The following is an 18,145-nucleotide window of genomic DNA, read 5'->3' on the forward strand; positions in this document are numbered from 1 at the left end:
ACTAAGCAAAACCGAGAAAATGTCATCCTTCTGCAATCCACTGAAGCAGAATAAACCCAAACGAATTGCTCAGGAGCGCACCAAAACCTGCTGCGCAGTCACTAACAGATGCCAAATCTTCCGCATATTCATCCAGGGCTTGAGCTGTGGTGTCGTCTCCACGGGCTTGTCTCCACTCGAGGTGTATCTCACTTGTTTCCCCTAAGATGACTCTTCTGCCCCAAAACCTCCAGCTCAATCATCACTGTGCATCCCCCCAAGCCAGGCTGGTTTAGGGGCAATTAACTCCCATAAACTGATGCCGTCGAGACAGTCTCCAGCAGCTGCTAATTCCACATTTGGACCGCAAATCCCACCCAAGAAACCAGTTTCACAACCTCGGGAACTGATACCACAACCTGAGACGGCCCAACCGAAGACAGAACTTCCAGCAAGACCTGCCAGAACGGCTGCTGGTGGGTTTCCAAAAATAACCCAGTTCCCTTTCTGAGGTGCCTGATGTCCGTTTACTTACAGCCACCTAAAAATAGCCCTTCCCATTCGGATCAATGAAGAGAGCTGACAGAAGTGAAAGATGCTCATCACTCTGCACACACGCAAGACTAAAGGAGATAAAATACTTTTTTGAAATGCAGCGTAGGGAACAATGCCGCGCTGGCCCCGAGAGAGCCAGCTGGATGGGCCTAATGATTCTTCTCCAGCAACAGCTGCGATTGAGTTTATTTCCATTTTGTGTGATTAAAAAGAGACAGATAAAAGGAAGAACAAAAAGTCCAAGATTTCAAAAGGCGCTAAAAATAAAATAGTTTGTATTCACTTGGCACCCTACCTTGACAGCATTTTATATATGATAGCCGAGCAGTCCTCAATAACCCAAAAGGAAGATGCAAGTAATTTATAGGCAGGGAAACCAGGCACGGAAATGTTAAAATACTGACTCAATCATCAATAAAATCAACAGCAAGAGTAGGCTTAAAGGGGAGGCGTTCCTGACACCTTCCTATATTCATGCCCGAAGACCCCTCTCTATTTATTCTTCATGGAGCCAATGTAATTGTTTCCATTGCCTGGCAAGCGTAAATCGATGCCGAAGAGTTCAGCAGCTCCTCACGAGGAGTTACAGTCCATTTAGCTGATAAAAGTTAACCGGTTTTCAGAGCCTGTTCACACCTCACAAGGAAAAAGCACTTTTTCAAAATTCAAACATACAAGTTTAGCAGCAGGATGCCTGAAATTAATCCCTTTATTTAAACACTAACAACTTTTAAGTGTCTCTAAGCAATTGTAAAGGCTTTATTAGCTAAGGCAATGAAAGCCCGCGAGCAGCCAAGTCACAATGAAGCCAAGGTTATCTGCAGTAAGTTTCCAAGCATTAACTTTGACAACACAAACTCAGTCTTGAGAGCATTTGTAACTCAGAGGGAGGAATGAAGAGGACAGCAACGCAACTGGAAAGGCAGCCCTTCCCCTGCCCGGCTGCCTGCACGGCACCCTGCTGCCGGCAGAAGTCTGTAGGCAGGGATGGATGGAGCAAATCCCCCAGGAAGCCATTCCCACGGCCATGAAGGGCAAGAGGTGACTGGGGACAGCACAGATGTACTGTGGGCAAATTGTACCTCACTGATCTGATTGTCGTCTGTAACCCAGTGACTGGTTCAGTAGATGAGCAGACAGCAGTTGACATTGATTACCTTGACATCAGCAAGGTTTTTTGATGTAGTCTCATATGACTGGATATACAGGGGGAAAACAAATGACTGGAACAGGAGTCCAGAAAGGTGGTAGACCCTTCACCCCATTGATGGTCAAACCTCAACAGGACAAAGCCCTGAGCAACCTCACCTACCTTTGTGGTCAGCTTTACTCCAAGCAGGACGTCGGATTAGAGACCTCCAGAGGTCCCTTCCAACCTGATTTGTTCTACGATTCAAAGAAATGCCAAAGAGAGGGTAGAAGTCTTTCCTGGAGATATCCAAAATAGGTAAAGCTCTAATGTATAATAAAAATAACTCTTCATAAGCTCTTCATTGAACTGACGATGTGGTGACAGGGGTAAGTATCACAGCACACTGCGCTTCCTCTTCTCTAATGTTTACATCTTGACAGAGGAATATATCTGTGCAATTAAGACACATATACCACTTTCACATTAAAATTCAAGGTGCTTTAGTGGCGTCATAAGACTTAATACCTGTAGGAGGTGATAAACACTCATGAGAGCAACACTGCGAGATTAAATGGGTTGGGCTGATCTTAAAAGACATTTTAAGAGATGTCCTTTTAAGGATTCCTCTGCTCCCATGTCTCTGCTCAACCACTACATCATCATTTCCCCAAGTCCTTTCATGTATCCAAGACGCAGAGAGATAAACAAGATGTGCACAGGCCAGACTGGATCCTGTCTGGTTGCTTTAATGGAAGGAAAAAAAAAAAAAAAGGATCAGATGCTGCCTTTGAATTCCAGGTGTCACCAAGTTTGGCTTTTTTTTTTTTTAAAATGTCTTCTGTTATTACTGGAAAGTGTAACTACTGAGTTTCACCAAAATTGAAAGCCCTCTCAGGTTTCTTTTCCTTTCACCTTACTCTAACAGTTGTCCTGCCAAAATCCATAGAAGACAAAAATCTATAGTTCTTACTATACACACTTTGAAAGGGTTCCGAGTGCAGAGCAAAGTTTTCACCCTTAATATGGTCTTGTAAGGCACACAGCTATCTTCCTGACTTGGCTGGTTCTGAAACAGAAGGAAAAAAAACCAAACCACACCAAACCACAGTCGCTGGTTTTGCTGACCAGGTTTACTTGACTTAGTGAATATCAGCAACCTTCAAGGACATGGTATAACACACCTGAGTGGAAATTTGGATGCATTTCCCTTAAATCCTCTAAGCTTCTCCACTGTAACAGCCATTTAAGTGCTGATAAACTCACTTTTAGATTATTTTCATAAAACTGAAGGTCAGCAAATGATTTTGAAATTATGACTGTTGCATAATTCTCAGCCTGATACATAACTCAAGCCTACTCCACTGAACAGACCAGGGGGCCAGGGGTGCGTTGCCTATTTTGAGATGTGACGTGTCCCGTGGGGTCACCAGGCCTTGATAATAGATTGCTCAGAGCCATGTCTTGCCACAGAATGTATTTTGCAGCCTCTCCAAGCCCTGGCTACCCCGCTGCAATCACCTGTAGCCCTCTGCAAACCTTCACCATGTTAAGTGATAGAGTCGGTTTCTGTGCACCTCTCTGCACTGGACAACTCCTCCTGCTTCACCGGCTCAGAAGGTGCCTTTTGCCCAGTGTGGCTTTGCAGATGGAACATGAGCAGTCGCGCTGACCGCTTCTCAACAACCTTTCCCCACATCTACAAACCCTCTGGCTCTCTTCAAAGTCAACGCTGATCTTGGATGAAAAAGTCTCCAATACAGGGAGGTCACAGAATCACAGACTGGTGAGGGTTGGAAGGGCACTCTGGAGCTCACCCAGTGCAACCCCCCGCCAGAGCAGGGGTACCTCCAGCAGTGGCACAGCGGGGGTTGGAATGGCTCCAGAGTGGGAGGCTCCACAACCTCTCTGGGCAGCCTGTTCCAGTGATCTGCCACCCACACAGCAAAGAAGGTCCTCCTCATGTTAAGATGGAACTTCCTATGTTCAAGTTTGTGCCCGTTCCCTCTTGTCCTGTCACTGGGCACCACTGAAAAAAAGACTGTTCCCATCCCCCCGGCACCCTCCCTTTAGGGATTGATAAGCATTGAGAAGATCCCCCCTCAGCCTTCTCTTCTCCAGACCAAAAAGCACCGAGTCCCTCAGCCTTTCCTCATAAGAGAGATGTTCTAATCCCCTCATCATCTTTGTAGCCTTTTGCTGGACCTCTCCAGCAGATCCCTGTCTTTCTTGAACTGGGGAGCCCAGAACTGGACACAGTGCTCCAGATGTGGCCTCTCCAGAGCAGAGCAGAAGGGGAGGATGACCTCCCTCGCCCACACTCTGCTTGATGCACCCCAGGATGCCATTCGCCTTCTTGGCCACCAGGGCACATTGCTGGCTCATGGGCATCCTGTTGGCCACCAGAACTCCCAGGTCCTTTTCCACAGAGCTGCTCTCCAGGGGGTCAGCCCCCAACCTGTACTGATGCAGGGGGTTATTCCTCCCCAGATGCAGTACCCTACACTCACCCTTCTTGAATTTCACGAGGTTCCTCTCTGCCCAGCTCTGCAGCCTGTCCAGTTCACGCGGTATGGCGGCACAGCCTTCTGGCATGTCAGCCACTCCTCCCAGTTTTGTGTCATCAGCAAACTTGCTGATGGTACACTCTATCCCTTCATCCAGGTCAATTATAAATATATTGAACAGGACTGGACCCAGTACTGACCCCTGAGGAACACCACTCATTACTGACCTCCAACTAGACTCTGTACCACTAACCACAACCCTCTGAGCTCTGTCAGCCAGTTCTCAATCCGCCCCACTGTCCATTCATCTAACCCACACTTCTTAAGCTTGCCTGTGAGGATGATGTGGGAGACAGTGTCGAAAGCCTTGCCAAAGTCAAGGCAGACCTCATCCACCCATCCAGTCACCCCATCATAGAAGGCTGTCAGATTAGTCAGACATGACTTCCCCTTGGTGAATCCGTGTTGACTACTTCTGATAACCTTTTCTTCCAGGTGCTTTGAGGTCATTCTAATATCAACCAGTGGAGGGCAACCACACACACACACCAGCCAGCATCCTGCTGCCTGATGGAAAAAAAAAAAAGAGCACTTTCTTTTCATCTCCAACCATCAGGAGTTTAAATGTTCCATCTTTCCCATTCTGCCTTATTTATGTCTATGCCCCTCCTTATGATGGTTAAACAGCATCCACCAAATAGCAAATTATATTCACTTGAAATTAGGCAAAAACCTAAATTCCTCAGTTCCCCCGTGCAGCAGCAGTTCTGCTCTTCTCCCTGTACATGAGAAGGACCAGCCAGGCCACACAAGCAAACCACACAGCAGAAAAGCAAAACTAACACTTCCCCCCTTGCATTTTAGTGTATAACCACATGGACAGAAGACTTTCACCACTTTTTTTTTTTTTTTTTGGATATGAGGCCTGAGCTGTAAGGTGCTACCCAAGCTATGCAGTAGGAGAACACAGCAGCTGTGATCTAGGAGGAACAGATCAGCACCTGGTAGTAGGTCTTCAGCGAACAAAATTCTTACCCAGCTAAGCAACACGTGCAGGATATAAAGGAGAAGGCAGGTGAAGGTGGTACGGGTCCTACGCCATGCCAGTGAGCCATTGTGCTCCTAACTCACAGAAGTCAAAATGCAGCAGCACATCCCCTCTGGACAGCCACTTCTTTCATGCTATCTGGAGACAAAAGACTAAAGCAAGCTATTATCTTCAGAGGCTTGACAAAACAGCAAGCCAAACCAAATGATGCTTTAGCAAGAGGTAATCCAATAGTTTCAGCTGAGCAGTTGTTTGAACAGTTGCAGTGTTTTGGTACAAACACAGGTTGAACATCAATAATTCTGAAGTCCAGCCCAAATAGATCTTCAGCAAATAGGAACCAAACCACTCCTTTTCCTTCACCGCCCCGGCAAGCTCAGACCCCCTTCCACAGCCCAAGCAAGCGTGTCCGTGCCCCAGCCAAACCCCAGCGTGAGCAGAGCAGTCAGCCAAACAGATAACCCCCCAAGCTTGTCTTGACAAGTCGGTTGCTGTACGTGCCGCTGACCTAAGGAGAATACATCAGTCACAGCTGGTAGTTGGGGCACTGGAAGCAAGGAAACTGCTTGTGAACCAGCTATAAATAGCAAAGGGACTGGGGATATTTTCTCCCTCTCATGTACGCCCGCCTGCCCTGCTTGCACAAAGCCTTTGGAGCCCTTAGCAGCCTGCTCTGATGCTCTTGTGATTCAAAATAAGCAGGAGATGGACGGAAAGGGTTTGTTAGGAGAGCCCAACAACCTAAATTTTTATACCCTGGGGCAGGATATCCTGCAAGTAATGCCATTCCTCAGGACTTAGCTGGAAAACGCAGGGAAAGGCAGGTGTTTGTGGGAGAAGCACTGAGTGACTCAGCTCTTCACCTTCCCCTTTCTCCCCATCAACATTTCAACAGCACAACGCGCTGGTGTTACAGGGGTGAGACACAGGGACTCGCTCGGTATATGAAATGGAAAGTCAACAACCCAGTCACCTCTGATTTTTAAGATACTCATTTCTTCATCGTCATTATGTTCTGTTGTAACAGTCGCTTTACAATGTCAGCTAATCTGGGATGCTGTTGCATCATCGCCTGAGAAAACATTGTTGATAAACAATTATTAAGGAAAAAAAAAAAGAAAAAAGAAAGAGGCAAACAGAAATCAGTGCTTCTCCTTTGGCCTCCCATGGATCTTTCTGCACTCAAACCTGTTTTGGCCACAAAGGTTTTAGTTGGCACAGCTTGCCTGTAGGTTGTGCACAGCACCCAAAGCACCGTGCTGCAGCACTCCTTCACTGTGTGCCAGTGAAACCCGTGGCTTTCCAGCCAGGGGTGTTTTTCAGTATCATTATCGCTGGGAAAAGGGGAAAGAGGGGCTCTGTGGTTTTGGTACAGACTGCCATGGCCCTGAGGCTGTGCCAGGACGTCTGCCTGCTCTCTGGCCCCAAGTCCAGTTGGTGTAGCCCAGCCCCTTTTGAGTTCTTAAACCTTCTCACCTTCCTGAACACAGTGCCCACATCCCACCTGCCTTGAGGGTTCTGTTCCTGGTTGTGCCAACTTCTGGCCCAGGGCTGGGGATGGTGTGGGCCAATGCTAGCCGGCTGAGGCCACCGCTGGTGGGTTATACACTGAGCGAGCGAGCCCCAGTGCCCAGGAGCATCTCCCCTTGCCACCCCAGTGACCAGGCTCTCAGCCCCGAGCCACACATCTCAGAGCAGAGCCTGGCCTCGACAGCCCACAGCTGGGGAGGGATGGAGAATGCTGATGTTACCCTAGTTCACAGCATTTAATAACAAATAAATACCCGTGAAACACATGGGAAGGGTTATTACTTCAACATGTGTAAGGGAGACATTGAAGTGACAGGGAACTTCACTTCCCACCTTTTGAGGGGATAATACAAACCAGCAGAGCAGAAAGAAACCCAAAACATCATTTATCAAAGCAGCAACAGAATTTCCTGTCAAAGGAGAGATTTCACAACAAGGATGCTTTTGGCATGGATGGATTCATGGCAAAACAATGAAGCAACGCGTATGATATATGGTCGTTTCTTTGCACAGAGCGCCGAAAAGCTTTCAGAAGCTTTATAAAATTAGAGCCGCTTATGTTTAACAGCTAAAATGAAAAGGTGGGGAAGGAGCGCTTCCCCTGTGCAGTTCTCTAGAAGCAGAGCTCATGATTGTACTCAGCGGGAAACATGCTACTCATCGAGCACTCTCGGCACCTTCCCTCCCACTGAGCCGCAGGCACAGGGGAAGCTCAGCAATTTGCAGAATTGGGTCCTTGCTTTTGTTCTCCTCACCTCTCTCCCTCCCCGCGTACTCTCCATCCTCCCTTTGACACACACAGATGGAAAGACTGACGATAACACACCAATTAGGTTATTTGAAGCCTTGCTACTAGCTACTCTAAATGCAGGCACATGAAGCAGCAGGATTCTGCTGGTGACATTTGGACCACAAATGAAGTCCCCAAGAGTAATAAACAATCAGGTAAAGAAATCTGGAAAGAAATTACCCAGCACACCTCATCTTCTTGGCCCCCATGAGATCCATATAAAATGTGTTAATGCATCTGATTATGATCTAAATTATGTACAGAGGCTCCTGCCAAGCACTCTGTGAAGTTTCTTTATTGTTAAGTTGAAAGCTGTTTAAGAATGGTCCAGTCATCATGTTTCAAATTAGATTTGGGAAAAAAACATTCTCCTACTTTATTGCTGGCTCAGAACATGGGCTTGCGGGAGAAGGTCGATGTGTGGGTTTTTTCTGCTGAAGAAAGAGCAGAAGTGGTGACAGAACAAAAGAAGAGTCAGTCCATTGCCTGTCCTTCTATCGTAACCTGAGCTGCATGGATTTCCTGTACACAGACATGCCAGAAAATGACTATATTTTCAGCTAGCCTTCTAGACATGTTTTTTCCAAAGGGGGGGGTATAAACACCAAGGTGTTCTCATGCACACATTCCATGGACTAGAAAACTTTGAAGGAAAGGGTTTCTGAAAATGAAGAATTTGATAAGAATGGCTGTCAAAACATCACGCGAGACTTTTCCCCATGCTGACCTGTCGCTTACTCTGATAGCAAATCACTGTGTTCCTTGGAGGCAGGTAAGAAAGCTGTTTTTCTCCTCAGTAAGCCGTACCAACACTGGAGCTTTTTTAAAAAAAATAATAAAAAAAAATAGATACACAGCTCCCAGGTATATTCAATACATACAAGCTTGGGAGAGAACCCACAGTTTTACACGGCAGCCCTGACAACCCCACCTGTAGTTAAAACTCCACCAACCCAACCTGTGTGCTATCTACTGCTGGTTTCCGACTGAGCCTTCACTGCACCGATCAGCATCTCCTTCCCACTGCATTGCTGGTTTCCCGAGTTAGATGCAGAGCCAAGGTCACCTTGCTCAGAATAGCTGTTTTATAAAAGGTGGGTCCCCATATATTAAAGGTCTTCCATCTATTACCTCTGCCCTTCCAAATACACAGCTGTAGCAACAACTGCATAAATTCGGACTAAGCAGGGCCCTGTAGAAGAGAGGTGGCATATAATAGCTCTTACATACATATTTTGCTCTATACGTGCATATAAATACATACACACACATATACATCTATATATGCCAGACAGCTGTCCGCACCTCCTCTCAAGGTGCACGGCTCATCTTTGCTATAGGGCTTAGTATTTCATATTCCTCACTATAGTGTCCAGCATAACAGGCATTTTAAGGTATCAACCACACCCAACCCCTCTGGTATGTCAAGACGGTCATTTGAGATGCACAACAACTGTTGGACACATTTAATATTGCTCCACAGGATGACGTTACAAGTTAAGCATTAGAAATCCACATTTAAAGGCAAGCCCTTCTTGCTCAGCATGTGTGCTAGAGCCCACGTTCGAGGAGGTTCGCTTCCACCTCCAAACACATCAAGTCAGGCAGCAAGGAAACCAAAATGCAGAGATTGAGGCAGATATTAAGCCTAAATGTTGAACTGAGATGTCCTTGGCCTATCTTTTAACATTCGTTCCCGAAAACATCAACTAGGCAACAAGGCAATTCTGCCAGTGACCAACACTCCTGCCTGTGGTGAAACTCAGCGCAGACATAAAGTCCCAACTCGGGAGTTAGCGATGCAAAACTCCGCCTGAGCCAGACCTTGTTATCAGCAGATCTGCAGGAAATTAGGCATCAGAACTACCATTTCTAGCCACCATGGTAATGTAGCGGTTTAAACACCAAAAAATGCTTTAATGTAGGGTCACAGGCTGGATCCCAGCCAGCCAACAGCACTGCTTTAAAAGGAAGTATTTATCTCTACGAAACACTTACTAAACAACATGCTAGGTGCTTGAAAATAAAGCTTTCACTAAACAACCAGATTTTAACCTGAAATTCTGCACATTGACATTCTCTTCTGTTGCAGGTAAGACTGATTCCCTTACACAGCATGCTTACTTTCTCTCCTTCTCTCTTTTTCAGGAAAAAAAAAAAAAAAAGAAAAAGAGAGTTTTCTCTTTCAGTTTAACTTTGAAGCAAGATGGAAGACCACAGCCTGGCCTCAAAGACATGAGATCTTTTGAACTCAAAGTCAGCAGGCTCTCACAGGAGCTGAGCTCGAGGGCTGCTCTGAAATAAATCAAAAAGGATTTACTCTTTCACTTGAACAAGGCAGGAAAAAAACCAACCCTGGTGTACAGACACGTGGTTGGGGATGGGGAGACAGCTAACAGTTTTTTTTTTTTAAAAAAAAAAGCAACTTAAGAGTGCCATTATGGCTTGATTACCACAATCCCATAAGCTAAACACTATGCTGCATGGTTGGATTTCCTGGAGGAAAGCACCAGCACCGTTGCTAAGTCTGCTGGAAGTGGTTCAACCCAAGTATATATGGAGCAGATGCTCCAAATATGACACAGAAGGACACAGCGATCCTGGAGAAATCTTTTGACAGCAAGTCAAAACAGGGGCTTGAACTGGTCATGTGTCATTAGAGATGCAGTTGTGATTTTTTTCACAGATTAGCAGAGTTCAAGGCCAAAAGGGACCTGGAGAGCACCTAGTCTGCTTCCTGCTGCACCACGGGCCATTACACTTCATTGAAGTTCTCGTAAGAGCAGGAGTTAGATCTGGCAGCCAAATCCCAACTTGAATAACTGTGGCAGCTCCCAGTAACAATCCATGTGCTACTTCCACTCAAAAAAATCAGGCTGCCAAAGCAGCTTTGTGTAGGATGCAACTGCCTCTTGATGCCCTTCCATCCCTCTGCCCAAAAACACCTTTCCCTGGCAGAGGCAGAAGTGATTCCATGCTCCAGCTACTTTGCTTCATGCTTGACACCTTTGCTCAAGCCCAAATTCATCAGCAGTTTTGACAATACTCTGGAGTTTGCCTGAAGGAGCTCAGTGCAGGGCACAAAATCCCATCCTCTGGCTTCATTACAGGAGTGAGAGGAAAACTTGAGAAGAAGGAACATGCTGCTGGCAGCAATCTCTGGCCTCTGCAGCGAGATCGCCTGCACTTCCCTGTCAGCCACACACCCCCACAATAGCGGTGCATCAGCAGCCCGCGGACTCATCCTTACATGGTGAACCTACCTTGGTTACAAAGCGTTTTGGGACAAGAATCTGCCCAATGAATGACACTAAAGAAGAAACATTTTCAGATCACGTATGCAGTTTCAAAGCCCGACTCCCCCCACTGAGCTGTGTGCGGGGATTTGGATCCCGAGGCACCCAGACACTGAGCCGCAGAGCTCAGACCACCAGCGACATTCAACACAGCTTTTAAAATCAGTATTTAAACTGCTGAAATCAGAATACTGTGAAATGCCACCCCTTTGCCAGCAGTTCTGCCAACTGAACTTAGCTAAAACTTTCAACAAATAATAGATAATTAAAAAAAGAGTTGATGGCCAAAAAATATGTAAGGGGCTTGATTAAGAGCCTGTGGGTGACACCATACTGGTGCTACCCAACTTTTACAAGCTTTCCCCATCTTACTTTAACTGGACTATGGGGAGAAGAGAGTGTTGCTAGAAGAGTGCAGAGATGATTGGGTAGACTGTGTTAAAATCCAGCAAGAGAAGAAGGAATCTAATGCCAGGCACAGAGCAGACTGACACAGCAGGGCTCGGCTGTGTTTTACCTTCAGCACCTCGCCTCCTCGGTTCGGACCTGTCGTGCATCACACATCGACTCCTTCACTGCTTTTCTTCTTTCTCCCAGCGCTGATCTCAAGGGTCCTTCTCCTGTTTAATATAAAAACACAAACAAAACCACATGTACTTAAGCAACATACTACCCATCGCCTGGAGGCATCGTGCGAGAGAAGCTGCCTATTAGCACATTGGCTAAAAACACTCCTTCCAGACCATCTCCAAACAGATGAGAGATCTGCGATGTAGTCAGCTTTAAGCCTGAAAGCTCCCATGGGCTTGACAAATGTGGGCTGCTGAGGAGTACCAGAGGCTGGAGGACACTAGCTGAGGAGACAGGCAGAGGATTCGACCCAAGGGAAAGGATACATCCCTGGGTGCAGTGATGCCCAGAGCAATGAGGTACATCCTCAGCTCCTGCATATTCCTCAGCACAGCAGAGGTGTACAAAGGGAGTGCAGGGCATCCATAACAAAAAGCAAACTGGCCAGAATTCCCCAAGCAAAGTTTTGATGTGGACTCCTGTTACTGAGCCCCTTCCATTGTGGGAACAGAAGGAAAACGAACACCGATCCTCTCCTACCCAAATCTGATGCTTTGGCTTATAAGGGCAGTATGCACACTTCCAGGGACAGCCAGGTCCCAAAGAAGGATGCGAGAGATGCTCTTGGTTGTCAGTCTTGCCACTGACTTGCTGAGTTACCTTGACTCCACCAAACCCTGGCCCGTTACCTGAAGCTGGGGACGAGGATACTTGGATTCATAAGAATCAGTACAACCTACAGCAGCAGAACTGCAGTGGTAACTGATCAGCATGCTTTACAAACCTTGCTGCTGATACCTCTCTCTAAACAAGAAAACTCGGAGAAGGGATATTTCAAATCCTTTGTAGCTAAAAGGGGCGAGATGTGGGTCACCGGCTCTGTGCCCCGTCAGCTCAAAGCCAGCTTGCAGGCGTTCTCATCTCCCTTCACAGAAAACATTTCCGCTACAACACCTGGCAACTAAGAGCTCTGAAGTTACACGCATTTGACCATTTCCCACAAAAAATTTTTTAAAATCACCTACTTTGTTCTGTAAGTGCCAATGGCAAAGTGGACCACTGCAAGCCATCCATCTGACCTGCTGCATGACACACCACGAGCTACACCCGCCAGCTCCAGCCTCAAGCCCAGTAACTCACTATGATTTTTCATCCAGCTTTTTCCCCAGCTCAAATCCTCTCTCAGGCACGCTTCTGCCGCAAACAACTGTGTGATCTCAGCAGCTAAACACATAGAAAACCGAAACAAAATAGAATACCTTCCGCTAACTGAAGTCCAAGGCTGCAGGACTGTTGTTCAGCGGGCGATGCCTTTGCTGTAGGCTGCATTTCTTTTTGTTTCAGAACAAAAAGCACTGCGCATCAGGGCCGTCCAAATGCCTTCACCCTCCTACACAGCCTTTTGGACAGGCACAGTTTTGGCGGTCAGTACAAGCAGAGCGTCCCAAGCCTCCCTCTTCCCACCCCTACTCTTACTAATGCGTTCCATACTCGCAGCCTTTCACACAGTCCCAGCTCTGCCGCTGCTCCCGGCAGGGAGCCGGTGCTGGTCCTCGGGGGCTGGTGCTGGGCTCTGGTGACGAGACTGGCAGCTGTTTATACAGGCTGCCTCCATCCTTTTCACTTTAGCTAGCAAAATGCTTCCCAAGTGCCTACATCTCTGAGCTATGAAGAAGGAAACGTATCGCGAACGTAGCTCTTCTCTCTTGGCAGGCTGCAGGACGTGGCACGTTTCCATCTGCACAAGGCTACAAGATGTTTGCAGAGACGAGAACTAACAGCCACGACCCCTCTACCCCTCGCTCCTCCCTGGATTGCAAAGCTCTTTCCAGAGCTCTCCAGAAATCACGAGTGAAGATGTTACTCAACAGCCACAGCTGAGGATTTCAATTCAACATGCCCCGCAAAACACACGCTTCAACACTCACCCACACTACGCGAACCAAGCATCTGTACACAACCCTTGCTGCCTCTCTGAGGTCTGGAAATGTTTTATCGCAAGCTTTGAATGCATATAGTTTACAAAATGAAAACCATGTTAGGTTTTTTTTTTTGGTTTTGTTTTTTTTTTTTTTTTAAAGTCACAAATTATTCTGGGTCCCTGAAACTCTGGACACTTGGGGTAAAGGACCCAAGGAATGAGAGCACCTGGAAATGGGATGCCCAAATTCACAGCACCCAGACAAACCACTCTCCTGAGAGCTTAGGTTTCTTTTTTTTTTTAAAACATAATTCTAATGTAAGTGCTGAAAAAACTAGGGTGGCTCATGGGATAAGCCCCACCTTATGATAAAAGCAAAGCCCCTTCTCTAATAAACACTGTATAACTTATATAATGTAAAAATCACAGCACATATTAATGACAGTGATCAGAATATAATATTAACAACAATAATAGTACACTAGCAGAGGCTCACCTGAAAAGAAAAGCAGTTCCTCTCTATTCCCCATCAGAGAAGCAGTGGCAAGTAGCCGTTATGACTTCATTTTATTTTTTATTAGTTTTTACAAGCTAGCTATGCTAAAAGGTTGCACCAGGAATTTAAACTGCAGTTGTCAGCAGAAGTGAAGGACACTGTGGGATACATTTTATTCTAGCTCTTTATTTCTTGGCTCCTTGGAGTGATTCAAGCAGCTTAAGGATTTTAGAGGTACTGTCACAACAGTATCTGGCCCTTAGCAAGCTGCCATTTAAAGACAAAACCAAAACCCCCAAAACCCAGCCTTTGAAGAACTAGCTGGACCAGCAGAAGCTGTTCAAGACTCAACAACTGCTGATCACTATCAAGTTGTTCCCTCACGGGGATGTGCACTTTCTGCGATGTTACTCTCACTTGACAGAAGGGGAGGCGGCTCCATAATACGCGGTAAATGCCGATTTCTACAGCTCTGCCAAAACGCACAAACACACACGTACATGCATCGTGACTCTCCCTGCCACTGGTGGGAGCCAGCAGCGCTCTGGCACACATGTGCCACGACATGGCAGCGCAGGTGACACGCTGCTTCACGTCCCTCGGGCTACAATCAAGCCTGGTAGCCTGCGATGGGCTCTCCCTGGGATGGAGCACAGTCTGGACAGACTGGCGGCAAACACTGTAATTAGGCGTTGAAAGAGACCTTGTGCTAATTTGCTTTGAAATGAGCCTCTCCTTTACCCTCATCCCTACGCACAACAATTAGCTCCTCTGTAACGCATGGTGTGATTGAAACGCGGCTCACCAAGGTGCTGCTGGCACGCACGAGGGACCGGGCAGAAGCAGGCTCGGGTCATCTCCTGGGACCAGGTCTGGAGGGAGAGGAGACACCGGATATCCCCAGGGCATTTGTTTCATCGTGCCCAGAGCTGCCCCATCAATCAAGGGCAGGTAACTCCGCTTCCCTGCTGTGCCAACCCCTGAAGGGGATCAGCGGAGGACTGGAGCACAGCGTGGCTGGCGCTGACCCAACCCAGGAAAGCCTCAAACAGCGCTGGCAAAAGAAGAAATGTTTTGAAGATTCCCGAGACAGCAGGCATCTGCTTTCTGTCCAAGCACCACCCCAGGGTTCTGCCGGACTCTGATCTACGGCATCAGCCGTCCCCTGAGCTGGCAGACCAACCCAACCGCTCCTCCCTCCTGGACCGAGCTGGTAAGAGACGCTGCTCTTCATCCTCAACCAGCTGCCCCAGGCACCGTGGGGCTGGAGGGCAGAGAACATCCCACTGTTGAGATGTCTGCTGGCTGCTTGCCTGGCAGAGGACTTGCTTCCAGATCCGATTATGAAAACTAACCCGGAAAAAGAAAGGGGGATGTTACTTTGTGGGACAGCAGAACAAACAGGGGCATTCTTGGTCAAAGCAGTGTGTTACTTCGGCCCCCAGACAAATTGACTGAATTCAAGTCCTGCTTCCCCACTGCTCCATGGGATGCTGAGCTTCCCGACGTCCCTAAGTGCTCCCCACACACCAGCAAGCCATGAAACACATGTGGACCGCCTTACCCCACTTCTTGGGATGCTTTCAGCAAGGGGCTGCTCCCAGGCTGACAAACCTCTGCTGGAAGGGTTTGTGCTCTCACCTGCATGGCAGATCCTGATTCAGCAGAAGGGAAATCCCAGCTGAAGCGGGCTCACTCCCAGCTCGGGGCAGAGGCAGCAGCAGCCTTGCTGCCTGCAGATCTCGGTTACACCACCGAGCTGCGGCAAGAGCCCAACCTACACTGCCTGAGGCATAAGGCAGCGTTACTTGGTGCCTCAAAAGTGCTCCAATTACAAAGGTGACGTTTCTGCAGGAACCAACGCTCTAAAGATAATTTGTTTGACCTGCACAGGCAGAAGCCTTAAAATAGTATTAACAACCCCAAGTAACTCCTGCAGCAATAGCCTCAGCAACTCCACTGCGGTCACCTCAGATAAAACCGCCAAACACCATGACCCCCAGCTGAGATGACAGAATCATAGAATGGCTTGGGTTGGGAGGGACCTTCAAAGATCATCTAGTATACCCCTCTTGCCATGAGCAGGGACTCCTCCAACTAGATCAGGTTGCTCAGAGCCCCATCCAACCCAGCCTTGAAAACCTCCACGGATGGGGCAGCCACCACCTCTCTGGGGAACCTGCGCCAGGGGCTCACCACCCTCAGCATAAAAAACACCTTATGTCCAATCTAAACTTACCTGCGTTCAGTTTAGAACCATTGCCACCCCTTGTCCTGTCAATATACAGGCCTTGTTTAAAGAGTCCTTCTGTTTCTTATAGGCTCCCTTTTAAGTACTGGAAGGGGCTCTAAGGTCTCCGTGGAGCCTTCTCCAGGCTGACCCCCCCACCTCTCCCAGCCTGTCCTCCCAGCAGAGGGGCTCCAGCCCTCCCAGCATCTCCGGGGCCTCCTCTGGCCCCGCTCCACCAGCTCCATGTCTCTCCTGTGCTGAGGCCCCCGAGCTGGAGGCAGCACTGCGGGGGGGGTCTCCCCAGAGCAAAGCAGAGGGGCACAATCCCCCCCTCGCCCTGCTGGCCACGCTGCTGGGGATGCAGCCTGGGATGCCAGGGGCTCACTGGGCTGCCAGTGCACATTGCCAGGTCGTATCCAATTTTTCATCCACCAGTACCCCCAAGTCCTTCTCCTCAGGGCTGCTCTCAAGCCATTCATCCCCCAGTCTGTACAGTTACTCGGGACTGCCTCAACCCCTGTGGAAGACCTTGCACTTGGCCTTGTTGAACTTCATAAGGTTTACACAGGCCCACCTCTCAAGCCTGTAAAGGTCCCTCTGGATGGCATCCTCCCCCTCTAGTTTACCAGATGACAGATGATGCTATACGGTAAGTATGGGAGAATGGGTCATTCTCAACTGCCCACTTGCTGTGGGTCCCCCCACTTCCCCCTCGGCACATGTGGACACCGCACTAGGAAAGCTCCATGTTTGCCAGAGCAAGAGCTAAAGACATCCCTGTGCCAGGCAACCCTGCCTTAAAATCTGTGAAGACAAGCAAAACTTACTTTGCAAAGTATGAGCTTTTAAGGAGAGGGACTTGCTGCTTGCAGCTGGAGTTTGAGATTTTTAAGTTTGGGAGCCTCTTTTTTTTTTTTTTTTTTTTTTTTTTAATATATTGAAAAAAAAGTTTTTCAGGTCACCTTTGATGCAAAGAGTCATCTAAAAGGAGGAGGCTGTCAGATGGTCTCTCAGCAAGGGAGTATCTGTTCCCTGGGCATGGACTCAGAGCCTTGTGAACTCCTGTGCCATCTGCATACTACATGTTTGTACTCCAAGCCCCACGGACACTTCTTTGAAGTGTTACTGTTTGGTAAGCTGGAGGTCCCAAAGGTCTCTCGAGATCACAGGAATCTGCAGAGCACGATGCATTTAGTGGATAAGGACACCTCCATCCTTTGAAACATAATTTTTTTGTTGCTGCCTTCTCTAAATAACATTTAAATTGCATTTTTTCCATGTCACTCTTGCCTTTCATCCTCAGTTATATTGCTAGGCAAACGAGGTTGCATTTGGCACAGACAGAGCAGAACGGCGCACACGCTGCAGAGACGATGCTTACCGACATCTGCCGCTCACCCCACCGTCAGCCTTTCACTGTGAGCCTCACCGCTACTGTCCATAGGAGAAAAGCAAATGACAGATGTCTGCTGCAGAAAGTGTCAGCGAGCGTGAGTGTATGTGAGAATCGCTTCGAAAAGTAAAAAGGAATCTTTGCCCTAAGCAACCACACCAAGCCAGCGAGCTCGGCTCCAGGCCCTTGAGATGGGAGAACTCCAGCATGGAGACTGCTGGAATACATAAGGTGAGGATTAAACCTGTCCTTACATCTCAGCAAAGATCTGCGCTGTTACAACAAGAGAAGTGTTAATACAGTACCATGTACAACATCTTTGGGATGCAGGGTTGGGGGAAGGCATGGGCTGAAGGCAGAGTGGGGCAGGACTGGAGAACAGCAATGGAGAGATGCCCAGGAGGGCTCCTCCGCTTTCTGGGGAATCCAGCCCTGCTCCGAAACACATGGTCTCCTCCTTTCCTCTCCAGCTCACTGCTCCAACATAAACAAATAAGATCTACATCCTCCTGGAACTTAAAACCAGCATCTCGGATATGTACACAGACGAGCCTTCCTTCTCCCCAGCAGGAAACGGGGACAGAGAATTTGCAGCCCCAGGCAGCCTGGAGCAATCCATGTTAGTGCGGGCTGGGGAAGGCCAAGAGTGAAATGCACGGCACTAAATGGCATCTTGGGACATTTAACTATCTCAGTGTTCT

General features: G+C 47.9%; 1 long non-coding RNA gene across 1 annotated transcript in view; it reads right to left on the minus strand.

Moving 5' to 3' along the window:
• The window catches only part of LOC309670513, a 96,432-nt gene that overhangs the window by 11,454 nt on the left and 66,833 nt on the right, over positions 1 to 18,145 (minus strand). Inside the window, exon 3 of the long non-coding RNA XR_014269013.1 lies at positions 11,352 to 11,454. This is a non-coding gene — a long non-coding RNA (uncharacterized lncRNA). The remainder of the gene's footprint in view (positions 1 to 11,351; positions 11,455 to 18,145) is intronic.

The sequence above is a fragment of the Vanellus vanellus genome (assembly GCF_965231255.1).
Source record: "Vanellus vanellus genome assembly, chromosome: 3".
NCBI lineage: Eukaryota > Metazoa > Chordata > Aves > Charadriiformes > Charadriidae > Vanellus > Vanellus vanellus.